Genomic DNA, 13945 nt, shown 5'->3' on the forward strand with positions numbered 1-13945 from the left:
CCCACACTTCACTTGCTGTGAAGTGGGTTTCTTGATCAAAAGCAATGCTGTGTGGAATATGATGGTGGATAAGGTATTCCATAAGTCAATGGATGATAGTTTTTGTAGAAGTGTTGCCTGCAGGGAAGGCAAACCCATATCCAAAGAATGTGTCTATTCCAGTTAGAACAAATTACTACCCCTTCCATGATGGAAGTAGTCCAATGTAATCAACCTGCTACCAATCACCTCAGACAATGGTGCCATATCGGGGACTGAGTATGGGTCTCTGGTGCTGGCAGATTGGGCACTCAGCAGTGGCTGGAGCCAGTTCAGTCTTAGTGTGTGGAAGTTTATGTTCCTGAGCCCATGAATAACCTCCATCCTTACCACCATGCCCACTTTATTCATGAGCCCATTGGGTAATGGCAGGAATGTCTGAGGAAAGAGGATGACTTCTATCCACAAGATGGGTAATCTTATCCACTTGATTATTAAAACCTTCCTCTGCTGATGTCACCCTCTGGTGAGCATTCACATGAGACACAAATATCTTCATATTTTTTGCCCACTCAGAAAGTTCTATTCACATACATCTTCCTCAGACCTCTTTGTCACCAGTTTTCCAATCATGCTCTTTCCAAGTTCCTGACTATCTCGCCAAACCCTTAGCAGCAGCTCATGAGTCAGTATACAAACATGTCTCTGGCCAGTTCTCCTTCCAAGCAAAATGAACAACCAGGTGCTCAAAGTTCTGTCTACTGGAAGGATTTCCCCTCACCCTCCTTTAAGAATATCCCAGAAAGGGGTTGTAGTGCTGCAGCTGTCCACATCAGGGTGGTCCCTGCATATCTCACAGAACCATCTGCAAACCAGGCCTGAGTTTTCTCTCCTCAGTTAACTGAATGTAAGGAACTCCCAAGAGCCCATAGCTCTGGTCTGGGAAAGAGAAGATAATGTGGGAGGAGGGGGAGCTATGGGCATTTAGGTCACTTCCTCATGTAACTTACTTTTGTCTTCAGGACCCCCTTGAGCCCTATCTCATATATACCATTTCCATATCATGATGGAGTGCTGCTACACACATCCAACTTTATGGCTTGGTGGGTCAGACAATACCTAGCTCATGATAGGCAGCTCAGGTCTCATGGTAACTTGGTGACCCATGGTTAAACATTCAGTCTCTACTAAGACCTGGTGTCAGGCTAAAGGCTCTTTCTCAATAGGAGAATAGTTATCTGCAGTGGATGGTAAAGCTTTGCTCCAAAATCTTAAGGGTCTGTGTTGTGATTCTCCTATAGGGGCCTGCCAAAGGCTCCAAACAGCATCCCTATTTGCCATTGACATTTCCAGCATCATTGGGTCTGCTGGATCATATGGCCCAAGTGGCAGAGTGGCTTGCACAGCAACCTAGATTTGTCGCAGAGCCTCCTTTTATTCTGGTCCCTACTGAAAGTTAGAAGCCTTTCTGGTCACTCAGTAAATGGGCTGGAGCTGCACACACAAATGAGGAATATGTTGTCCCCAAATTCCAAAGAGGCCAATTAGGCATTGTGCCTCTTTTTTGGTCTAAGGCAGGGCCAGATGCAACAGCTTATCTTTCACCTAAGAAGGGTGTATTAGTTAGGGTTCTCTAGAGAAACAGAATCAACAGGAAGCACTTGCAAATATAAACTTTATAAAAGTGTCTCATGCAACCGTGGGAATGCAGAGTCCAAAATCCACAGGGCAGGCTGTGAAGCCGACAATTCCGATGGGAGGTCTGGATGAACTCCATAGGAGAGGCTCACTGGCTGAAGCACAAAGAGAGCCTGTCTTTCTGAATCCTCCTTAAAAGGTTTCCAGTGATTAGATTAATCACAACTCATTGCAGAAGACATGCCCATTGGCTGATTACAAATGGAATCAGCTGTGGATGCAGCTGACATGATCATGATTTAATCCTATGAAATGTCCTCATTACAACAGACAGGTCAGCATTTACCCAACCAGACAAACAGGTACCACCACTAAGCCAAGTTGACACATGAATCGACCATGACAAAGGAATATCTCTGACATGCCCTTCACCACTGGACAACTAGAAATTTCACTGAGGTGGAAGGCCCCTGTATTATTATTATTTTTTCATGGGCAGGCACTGGCGATTGACTCGGGTCTCCAGCATGGCAGGCAAGAACTCTGCCTGCTGAGTCACCATGGCCCGCCCGAAGTCCCCTGTATTTTTGATGGATTCGTCTCCCATCCCTTGTCATGTAATGCCTTATCAATAAGTTTAGAGGTGCTACTTCTTGCTCACTAGATCCAATCAACACAATAACATCAATATAATGGACCAGTGTGATGTCTTATAGTGAGAAACAATCAAGGCCCCTGCAGCCAAGATTTTGACATAGTGCTGGAGAGTTGAATGCAAACTGTTTCTGATGGTCCTTCCTAACAACTATGGAGAAAAAGCATTAGAAAGATCTGTAGATGCCTATCGGATACCAGGCAAAATGTGTTGATTTGCTCAAGCAATGATACAACATATGGAACAGCAGCTGCAATTGGAGTCATCACCTGGTTAAGTTTACAATAATCCACTGTCATCCTTTAAGACCTATCTTTTCTCTACACAGGCCAAATAGGAAATTTGAATGGGGATGCTGTGGGAATCACCCACCCCTTCATACTGCAAGTCCTTAAGAGTGGCATTAATCTCTGCAGTCCCCCCAGAGATCTGGAACTACTTCTGATTAAAGACTTTGCTGGGTAGGGGCAATTCTAATGGCTTCCACTTGGCCTTTCATACCATAATAGTCCTTACTCCATGAGTCACAGAAACAATATGGGAATTTTGCCAGTTGATGAGTACGTCAATTCCAATTATGCATTCTGGAATTGGAGAAATGACCACAGAATGGGTCCAGGGACCCACTAGACCCACCCCATCCATCACCTGACTTCCATAATTCTGGCTGGTGGGCCAGAGTGACATTTTGGATCTCCTGGAATTAGTGTCACATATGAGTCAGTGTCTAAAATCCCCCAAATATATGATCATTTCCTTTTTCCCAATGCATAGCCACCTTGGTAAAAGGCCATATGTCTCCCTGGGGAAAGCTGGGAGGGAGGTTAATAGTGTAAATTTGGACCAGTGTAACAGGGTCTTTTCCCAAGTGTCCCCAGCCCTTACCTCATCCAAGGGGCTCTGGGTCTGTAAACTGTCTCAGGTCCAGGAACTGATTAAGGAACTGTGATTATGTTTTCATAATTAGTTGGACTTATGTTCACATGAACTAGAATTCTTCTGCTTATATAGCTCAAAGAAGAATTTAGTAGACTGCTCATCTGTTTTACTTCTAGGTACCTCATGATCTACTACACAAAGCCACAAGACTCTGTGAGTAAGATTATTTTGACTGCTGCTTTGAGTCTGTTGTCGATTATGGTGGACATGCCTGCCTTGTCTATGGTGATTAACTGATACCACATTGCTTCTACTAGCTCGGGATCAGATCATCCCCACTGTGTTTAAGGATTCCAGCTCAGTGACTGAAGTTCCCACAGTAATATATCTGACCTACAGAGAAGGGCAAGTAAAGAGCTCTGCAGGGACAATGGAGCTAGTCTCACGAATTTCTCAAGGTTCTAGTGAAAGATGTGTCATCTGGACATTCCTGGGGTGTGTGAGCAGGTCTTCCATGATAAATCTACTCTAACCTTCCATTCTCTCTAAGCCTCTGGATCTCCTCATCTACATTATACCAGGGCAGTTGGGGTTTTTTTTTGTTTTTATTTTTGTTTTTGTATGCTGTCTGGGGGAGTCAGATTTCATTGTTTTTTCATGTGAGTATCTCATTATTAAAGCACCATTTGTTGATTTTTTTTTTCTGTTTGTTTGTTTTGTTTTCTGTTTGTTTGCTCTGCTTGTTTGTTTGTTTTGGGGGGAAGTGCATGGGCCAGAAATCAAACCATGGCTCTCCCGCATGGCAGGCGAGAATTCTACCACTGAACTACCCTTGCATCCCCATGGAAGTTGCATTTTGACCTCAGGTAATATTGGCCACCTTTTGATCCCTGTTTCAGCCAACTATGCAAGCAAATTGTTAATGCCCTTTCTAACCCCTCGAACTACAACATTGAATGTACAATCTCTACTTAATGGATCCGTATCTATAAATTCAGCTTGATCCAACTTTATATTTCTTCCACCATTATCCCACATTCTTAATATCCATTCCCATACATATTCCCAGATTTCTTTCTATATAGATTGGAAACTCATCTAGTTCTTTTGGAGTATAGCATATCTCCTCGTGGGTCACACATTGTACCTCATTTTTTGGGGCCTGTTGGGACTTTAATCTACTTAAATGTCTTGAAGAAAGGAAGGGTGGTGGGGGTGGGTTGTGAAAAAAAGTAAAAGTATCTTTCAAGCCAATTACATGAAAAAAAAATAGAAGTGTCTTTCAGGTCAATTACCTCAGGGCATTCCACTGCAGTTTCATACGGTGTAACAGGATTAGTTGTTCCAGACAGAGAAGTGAGGGCTGTTTCCCAGGAGAGGTACTTACAGGTTTAGCAGGTACTGAAGGGTTAATGCCATTATTATCAAACCATATGTCCCCATCCCAAGTTTCAGGATCCCATTCTCTTCCAATCAAAACCCTTACTGTAGCATCAGACACCTTGTAAGGTTGAGATTTTAGTTTCTGTTGTAAATCTGCTACTCACACAATGAGGCTCTGTGTCTGGTTTTCAGAGCTCTCAAGTCTGTGACCACAGGAAATAAAATTTCTTTCAGGGAGACATGGAAACTTTTACATCATTCATATGGGCATTTAAGTTGCAAATTTGACACCTTCAGCTCATCTCTTTCCCTCATCACTCTATCCAGCATATCTAACAACAACCAGACAACATTATTATACTTCTGAATTCCATAGAACTCGGTAAAGGTGCCAAAAACACTCTCCACCAGACCCTTGTCTCATTTAAGCATACAGTTAGAATCAAATGGTGATAATTTGTATATCTCCTTGCCAACTCACTGCCAGTGCCATCTTGATTATTGAAAACAGAGTCATTATTACCTTTGAGTCTAATCAGAGTAGAAAACCAATTGTAAAAAACCATTTTTAAGATTCTGTTTCTCAAGCACCACTCCTGTTAACAAGCTGTAAGAGTCAGGGTTCTCTAGAGAAATAGTATCAATGGGAAATATCTGTAAATATGAGATTGATAAAGGTATCTTCATGGTAATGGAAGAGACCAAAAGCCATAGGGCAGGCTGTGAAGCTGGCAGCTCCTCTGAAATCTCTCTACGAACTCTACAGGAAAGTCTAGCTGGGTAAAGAAGCAGTGAAAAAGTCTCTCTTCTCCCTTAATAGTATTCAACTGATTGGATCATTTACATAAGGAAATTCTTATCCCTATAAAAAATAATAATAAATATCTGTAAATGAAGAAACATATTCTGATATATACCATAGGTAGATGAACAATCACATTCAACTCAAGGAACTACAAAAGAAGAACTCTGTAAAACTAAAGAAATTCAGAGGCAGAAAATGCAACTAGTAAGAGCCCAAAATACTTGAAAAAGAAAATAAACAACACAATCAAAAGCCAATTCTTTAAAGAAAACTTAATAAAATAGACAGATATAAAAAAGAGCAAAGGTACAAGTAAATATACCAATTATTCAAAAAATATTAAATATATTAAATTGTCAGTAAGAACTATTAGGAATGGAGATGATTATTTTCAATAAAAACATTATTTACAAAATTCAACTTAAGAAAAAATAATGAATATGAATTATATGAATAGCAACTGTAAAAACTGATTTGGTAACCAAATGATCGCTCCAGAATATACAGGGCCTGCATCTTTTTATAAGCAATCTCTCAAATCTTCAATGCATATGTTTTTTGTATATTAGGCAAATATATGAAAATGAGGCTATGCAACTGATTTTATGAGGTAATTATTACCTTGATAACAATAACAGTAAAATTTGCATTGTGCTTTGCCATATGTTGCACACCATTTTAATGGTAATAGTGAAATTGGAACTCTTTTATGCTGCTGATAAAAGAATAAGATTGTACAATGAATTTGGAGATATCTAATAAAGCTGAAGATAAACATATCCTTTTTCATCAATTCCACTCAAAAAAGCATCTCTTGTATTTGTCTTCTAGAAGACATGTACTGGAATGTTCATTGTAACAATAATGAATGAAGAATTGTAAAGAACTTAATATCCATCAAAAGAACAGACTACTATGCATGAAATAATACTTATTATAAATATGTATCAGTATGGATAAATCTCAAAAACATAATGTGAAATACAGTAAGAAAATTACAAAAAATACAAAACATGCTACCCTGCAAAAAAATTAAGAAATACAACTATGCATTGTTTACAGCTGCAGGTTTATGCAGTAAAAGCAAAGCAGCATCCAAAGAATTGTCAAAAACGAAGTTATAATAGGGGTTCTGTGGAATGGGAGCAGAATTATAAAGGAAATAGTAAGCAGCTTGAATTGCATCTGTAATGTTTTATCTTCCTAATATAGAAAGAAGATAGAAAATATCTAAAGAAGATTAATAAAAGAATTGATGCAACCTCCAGCTAGAGAAAGAAAATCTACAAAGGATCAAAATTCAAGCCCAAGTCATACTTTTCTCCAATAACATTAAATTCTGTATTACAGCAGAGAAGTGTCTTAAAAGTTTCTGGGGAAAAAAACTGTGACTAACGAATAATATACTTGCCAAGATAAAATTCAGTGCAAAGGCAGAAAAAGGCAGACATTCTTACACATGAAGGCATACAGGGCATATACCATATGTGAGCCCTTTTAGAAAACATTTTTTTGCAACAAAATCTAGCAAATTAAATGATGAATGGAAATAATGGACTCAGAAATGAAGAGAACATATGTGGTGGTTAATTTCATGTGCCATTACTGAAATGGTACAAAAATTAAAACCATGAAGATATTTGTATTCCATCTGAATGCTCACCAGATGGTGACCTCAACAGAGGAGGACATTAATAATCAAGTGGATAGGATAACCCAACCTGTGGATACAAGTCAGCCTCTTTCCCTGGCTAATCCTGTCAGTGTGCAATGGGTTCATGATCAAAATGGCCATGGTAGTAGGAATGGAGGTTATGCATGGGCATGGCAACTTGGATTTCTACTCACCAATGCCAACCTGGCTATAGATACTGCGAGTAACTGATCTGCCAGCAGCGAGTCCAACATTCCATCCCTGGTATGGCACCATTCTTCTAGGTGGTAAACTTTCCACCTTGTGACCTCTTCCATCATGGAAGGGGTAGCAATTTGTTATAAATGGAATAGACACTTACTCTGGATATGGATTTGCCTTGCCTGCACGCAATGTTTCTGCCAAAACTACCATCTGTAGACTTACAGAATGCCAATATCATAATATTTCACATAGCATTGCTTCTGATCAAGGAATCTACCTCAAAAGCAAATCAAGGGTGGACCACCATGGCTCAACATGCAGGGTTCTCCCCTGCCATGCCAGAGACCTGGGTCTGATTCCCAGTGCCTGCACATGCTAAAACAAACAAACAAAAAAAAAGAAAATTGAGTGTGGCCTGGGCCCAGGCTCATGGAATTCACTGATCTTACTATATTTACTATCATCCTGAACATTAGGACTGATAGAATGGTAGAATGACCTTTTGAAGACTCAATCACAGTGCCAGTTGCAACAATAATTCCCAGGAGGCTGTATATACTCTGGATCAGTATCTACACTATGGTGCTGTTTCTCCCATAGCCAAGGTTCATGCGCCCAAGAATCAAGAGGTGGAAATGGAAGTGATACAACTCATTATTGCCCTTATTGATTCATTAGAAAATGTTTTTCCCTGTCCCTGTGACCTTATGCTGATGTAAAATATTTAGTTTCAAAGGGAGGAATGTTTCCTTCAGGGGAAGTAACAATGATTCCATTGAACTGGAATTTAAGGCTGCCGCCTCCCAACTTTTACTCCTCATGCCTCTGAATCAACAGGCAAAGAAGGGAGTTGGCTGGGGTAATTGATCATGATTGCCGAGAAGAATTGGACTGCTACACACAATGAAGGTAAGGAAGAATTTGCCTGTAATACAGGAGATCTCTAGTGTGTCTCTTAGTACTTCCATACCCTGTGAAAGTTAATGATAAACTGCAACAACCCGATCCACATAGGATTGCTAATGGCCCAGACCCTTCAGGAATGAATCAGTGCCCCCCTGTCCAGGCAAAGAACCATGGTCAACTGAGGTATTTGCTAAAAGTAAAGGGAATATGGAATGAGTAGTGCAAGAAGGTAGTTATAAAGAAGAGTTACAGCCATGTTACCAGTTCCAGAAACTGTATTTGTTATGGGTATTTCTTCCTTATTTTGCTATGAATATGTTTCTAGACATATATAAAGCAAATATCTTTGTTTTCTTCCTTCTCTTATACCCTTATTATTAGTATTATTATTTTGCATGGGCAGGCACCAGAAATCAAACCCAGGTCTCCAGCATGGCAGGTAGAACTCAACCTGCTGAGCCACAGTGGCCTGCTCTACCCTATCATTTTATATAAATGATATTAACTTTACATCATAGTATTTAAGTTATGGATATCAAGTTTATATACTCTTACTATTTCATATAAATAGTACTAACTTTAAATCATAGTATTTAAGATATGGATATCAAGTTTAGGAGCATATATTATCCAAGGAGTTGAATCCTCTTCTAGGGAATGGATTAGTACATTTTGGTTGTATGCAGGAATGATGTATCATATGAGGTGTGTTGGTTTGCTAAATCTGCCAGAATGCATTATATCAGAAATGGGAGGCTTTTTCAATGATGATTCATTGGGTTACAAACTTAAAGTTCTAAGTCCATAAAAATATCCAAACTAAGGCAGCAAAAAGAGGATACCTTCACTGAAGAAAGTCCAATGGTGTCCGGGATTCTTCTGTCACATGGAAGACACATGGCAATGTCTGCTGGCTCTTCTTTCCTGTATTGGTTTCAAATGACTCCCTCAGCTCCTTCTGGCCTCTTCAGTGAGCATTTTTCTTTCTAAATGCGCTCTCTCTCTCTCTCTCTCTCTCTCTCTCTCTCTCTCTCTCTGTCTCTCTTTCTCTCTCTCTCTCCTCTCTTAAAGGACTCCAATAAAGGATTAAGACCAACCTTGAATTGGGTGGGCTACATCTCCATGAAAACAGCCTAATCAAAAGGTCCCACTCAACAATAAGTCTGTGCCCACAAGAATGGATTAGAAGAACACAGTCTTTTCTGGAGTACATAACAGATTCAAACTAGCACATTCCACTATCTGGGCTAAAAAATTGTGTGCTCCTTCCATTTACAAAATGGAAAGGCAAAATTCTCCTCTGGATGTGGACCTGTGAAACTCAGAATAAGTTATCTGCTTCCAATACACAAAGGAAGGGCAGCCATAGAATAAACGTTCCCATTACCATAAGGAGAAATTGAAAGGAAAACAGGGTTCAAAGCTCACAAAGAGTTCTGAAAACCTTCTTGGCAAGGTCCATTAGATTTTGGGGTTTGAGAGAGCAGCAGTCCCAATCTCTACAAAGGGCTTAGGCCACAGTCTTTATTTCTCCAAACACTGAGATGAGGGTTTTAACATATCCAACCACTGGGGAGACCACGTTGTTCTTGGCTCCAACCTCTCTAAGCATCAAGGTGGCATCTGCTTTTTCTGCCATCTCTGGGGTACATGCTCAACCCTTTCAACACAATGGGATAGTGACCAGACTCTCTCCAATCTTTAGGAGAATGTGCTCTACCCTCTCTGAGGCCTGGGGCACCAGAATTCTTCCTGAACATCAAAGCAGAAGGCCTGTCTTCTGCCTCTGGGGAAACACTGGAGAAACCTTTTCCACATGCATGGGTGGATCCACTCTCACGGCATGAGATTTCTTGGTGTCAGTCCTTAGCTTCCATGGTTCTGCCTTTAAAGTAACTTCTTCCTTCAGAATATCCCCCTTATGTCTTTTTTCATTCGTACTGGCACTGGATTTGTTTATACAGATTTCACAAAAAGATTTCTTGGTTTGGCATGCAGCCTACAGGGATCACAATCATCAGTCAATTGGACTTTTCACAGATCCTTTCTGGATAACTGCATTTCTAATTCTGACTTTTTCTGAAATGGCTGACTGGTTCCTATTTGGTTAAATCCTCATCTGGGGCACAATTCTTACTTCCAAAACCTCAGAATTTTACAAGCTATAAGTTTCTGATTTCTCTATACCCTAAAGTTCAGTTTTCAGCTTATCCCTTTCTTCTCACATTTCACTATAAGTTACAAGGAGAAACCAGGCTGCACTTTCTACATTTAATTTGGAAGTCTCTCCAAGTAAGTATCTCAGTTCATCACTTTTAAATTCTACATTCCATCCAACACCAGTACTCAACTTTGTAAAATTCTTTGCCACTTTAAAACAAGGATCACCTTTTTTCCAGCTTTCAATGACACATTCATCATTTCTGTCTAAATCGTCAATAAGAAGAAACTTCAGCATCCATATTTCTACCAAAAGTCTCTTTAAACCAAAGGCCTTTTTCAATCAAATTCCTCACAATTGTTCCAGATTCTTCTCCTTATTCATTTATGAAGTTGTTTCAATATGTTTTGTATTTGCAAACTCAGCAGCACCTCACTTCTCTGTTAGCAAAACCTGTTTCAGTTTGCTAATGCTGCCAAAATGAAATATAACAGGAATGAATTGGCTTTTTCAAAGGGGATTTATTTGGATACAATTTTACAATTCTAAGGCCATAAGAATGTCCAAATTAAGCCATCAAAAAGAGAATACCTTCGCTAAAAAAGTCCAGTGGTGTCTGGGGTTCCTCTGTCATGGGAAGACCCCAGGCAATGCCTGTTGGTTCTTCTCGCCTGTGTTTGTTTCAAAATGGCTCTCATGTTTCCTTCTCTTGGGGCACTTTTCTTCCTAAGCGCTCTCTCTCTCTCTCTCTCTCTCTCTCTCTCTCTCTCTCTCTCTCTCTCTCTCTCTCTCTCCCCCTCTTACTCTCTCTCTCTCCTCTCTTACAGGACTCCAATAAAGGATTAAGACCCACCTTAAATTGGATAGGTCATATCTCCATGGAAATAACGTAATCAAAATATCCCACCTAATGATAGGTTTGCACACACAAGAATGGATTAGAAGAACATAGTCTTTTGGAGGGTACACAGCAATTCAAACCAGCATATTATGTTAAAGAATGAGTATATTATTGTATATCTGGAGATTATGTATGTTTTGAGGAGCTGCATTTGGGTGTGAAGTTGATGAGGATGTAATTGTTAACTTCATGTTCAACTTGACCAAGTTGTGATGTTCAGTTATTCAGTCAAGCAAGTACTGACCTCATTATTACTGTGAGTGTATGTCATAGAAGGATTACTATATATGATGAGTTAATTACAACCATGGCTGATCACACTTACAATCAACAAAGGAGATTGCCCTAGGGAATATGAGGAGTCTACTCATCCAATCAGTTGGAAGTCCTAAAAGTCAAGACTGAGGTATTTCAGGAGTCAGAAAGCAGAATTCCTGCCTCAATTTCAGTCAGTCAGCTTCCTCTGGGGAATTCAGACTTGACTTCAGCATTACCTCTATTGTAGATTCCAGCTTGTGGCCTCCTCTATGCAGTTAGGCATTGTGAGCTCCCATGGTCACATTAGATAATTTCTTATTTTATATCTCCATCAGTTCTGTTTTCCTGGAGAATCTGGTTAATATAGCATGGTTTTGGAGGGATAGAGAGAGTTGGTAAGCATAACTTCACTTAGAAACAGAACAAACCCCAAACAATTTTGTAAATTATGTTAGCAGAACAGAATGCCTATTTTATAAACACTGGAAATGCAAAACTAATGAAAACTTTAAGCAGGAGGAGGGGTATTCTAATTTGCTAGCTGTCCGAATGTGATACATTGGAAAACAGAATGGCTTTTAAAGGGGGGAATTTATTAAGTTGCAAGTTTATGGTTCTAAGGCCGTGAAAATATCCCAATTAAAGCAAGTCTATAAAAATGTCTAAATTAAGACACAAGTAAAAAGTAAGAGGTTATCCTTCACTCAGGAAAGGCTGAAGAAGTTCAGTGTTTCTCTGTCAACTGGAAAGGCATATGGCATGAAATGGTAACATGGAAAGCATCTGTTAGCTTTCTCTCCAGGCTTCTTTTTCATAAAGCTTCTCCAGGGGCATTTTCCTTCTTCATCTCCAAAGGTCTGTGTCTGTGTGGGCTCTCAGCTCTCGTGGATCTCATGGCTCTCTTGGGGCTCTCTCATGGCTCTAAAAGGGACTGTCTCCAAAATGCTTCCCCTTTTAAAAAATTCCAGCAAACTAATCAAGACCCATATGGATGGAGTCACAACTCCATGGAAGCCATCTAATCAAAAGTTACCACCCATAACTGGGTGGGTCACATCTCCATGGGAACAATCAAAAAGCTCCCAGCCAGCAATATTGAATGAGGATTAAAGGATATGGCTTCTCTGGGGTCCACCACAGATTCAAACTGGCACAAGAGATGATGAAGCAATTGTTAACGTTCTCATGTATTCATCTTTTCTTCAAGAAATCCACAATCCTCTACATAGTAGAAGTGTGTAGTGAAAACATAATCACTTCACTTTTTTTTTTTCTGTAACTGGTTTTGCTAAACCCAGAAACCTTCAAGAAAATAGTATTTCATGTAGCAAATAAATATTTTTTTAAATTTTTCTTAGCAATTTCAGATTCATGTCTTTTTTCACTGCTCCTCCTAACTTCAGATAAGTCTAAATTGAACAGTTATAATTAAAATAGCACTTATACATATAGACATAAAATAAATATCTTTTTCTAATAAAAATTTCTATTTCTGTGCCTATGTCCCTCATTGTCTCTTCTTTGATCAGTATCTATGAACAGAAAAAAAGTTGAAATGTAGCCTAATGTTTTCTGTGGTCATAGAATCTCAATAAATGATTTAATTCTTCTTTGACTTTTCTGGATTATTGCTATAATGTACCTGTACCAGTTTTATAGTAACATTATCTTATGATATAAATTTAATCAGCATCTCTATCTCTCCCTTCAACTACTCAGGAATTTTAGATCCCACCCTCCACCAACTTCTTGACAAATCATTTCCTGAAAGCATCTGGGATTTTATTTTATTTTCAAATATATATTAATTTTCATTAAAGCAAAAATTATTTAGCTTATAATTTCAATAAGTTCTGTGCCTACCAATATTCCTTATACCTTGCACCTTCCTCTTGGTTTCATTTTATATTTCATGAACTACATAGGCTAATAGTTCTTTCTACAGAAGTTTTGTGGTACAAAATTTTCCAATTTCTTGCATGCTGGAAATGAATTTATTTTTTCCTCATATTTCCATAATAGCTTAATTTATTATTGAGTTATAAGGTCAAAATAACATTTCCTCAGACTGTAAAAATATTGCTTGGCCATATTCTAGTATCTAGGCATTCTGTTCTTCTTTCTGGAAGATGGTTTTTCCTACTTTAAGGTTGAGATGTCTGAAGAAAGAAGAAGGGGACTTCTTTCTTCAGCCTGCTTGATCATTGACTGATTTTTTCAATATGAAAAATCATGTCTTCTGTTTTGGAGATTTATATTATAATCAGTGATAGCAGTAGTAGTATTGTTATTAAGTTATTACTTCCCTTTCATTCTCTCCCTTCTCTTTCAAAATATCTCTTTTTGGGGGGGGGGGGAAGGGACAGGGCGGGCAGTACTTGCTTCAGGAAATAAGCCCAAATATTCTTTGAAAAAACTATTAAAACTTTGGATCTTTCCTCTTTGTCTTTTAATTTTTCTTATATGCTTTTTTTTGACACGGACAGGCACCGGGAATCGAACCCAAGTCTCTGGCATGATAG

General features: G+C 39.1%; 1 long non-coding RNA gene across 5 annotated transcripts in view; it reads right to left on the bottom strand.

Annotated features, from left to right (window-relative positions):
- Positions 1-13945, bottom strand: part of LOC143647797 (uncharacterized) — a 43954-nt gene that overhangs the window by 16657 nt on the left and 13352 nt on the right. For 3 of the 5 annotated variants that reach the window (XR_013158191.1, XR_013158188.1, XR_013158187.1), the window contains exon 2: positions 11660-11777. This is a non-coding gene — a long non-coding RNA (uncharacterized LOC143647797). Of the gene's footprint in view, positions 1-8945; positions 9028-11659; positions 11778-13945 lie in introns of all 5 variants that reach the window. The other 2 variants (XR_013158189.1, XR_013158190.1) reach the window with 1 other exon arrangement.

This window comes from Tamandua tetradactyla, chromosome 10 (assembly GCF_023851605.1).
Source record: "Tamandua tetradactyla isolate mTamTet1 chromosome 10, mTamTet1.pri, whole genome shotgun sequence".
Taxonomy (NCBI): Eukaryota; Metazoa; Chordata; class Mammalia; order Pilosa; family Myrmecophagidae; genus Tamandua; species Tamandua tetradactyla.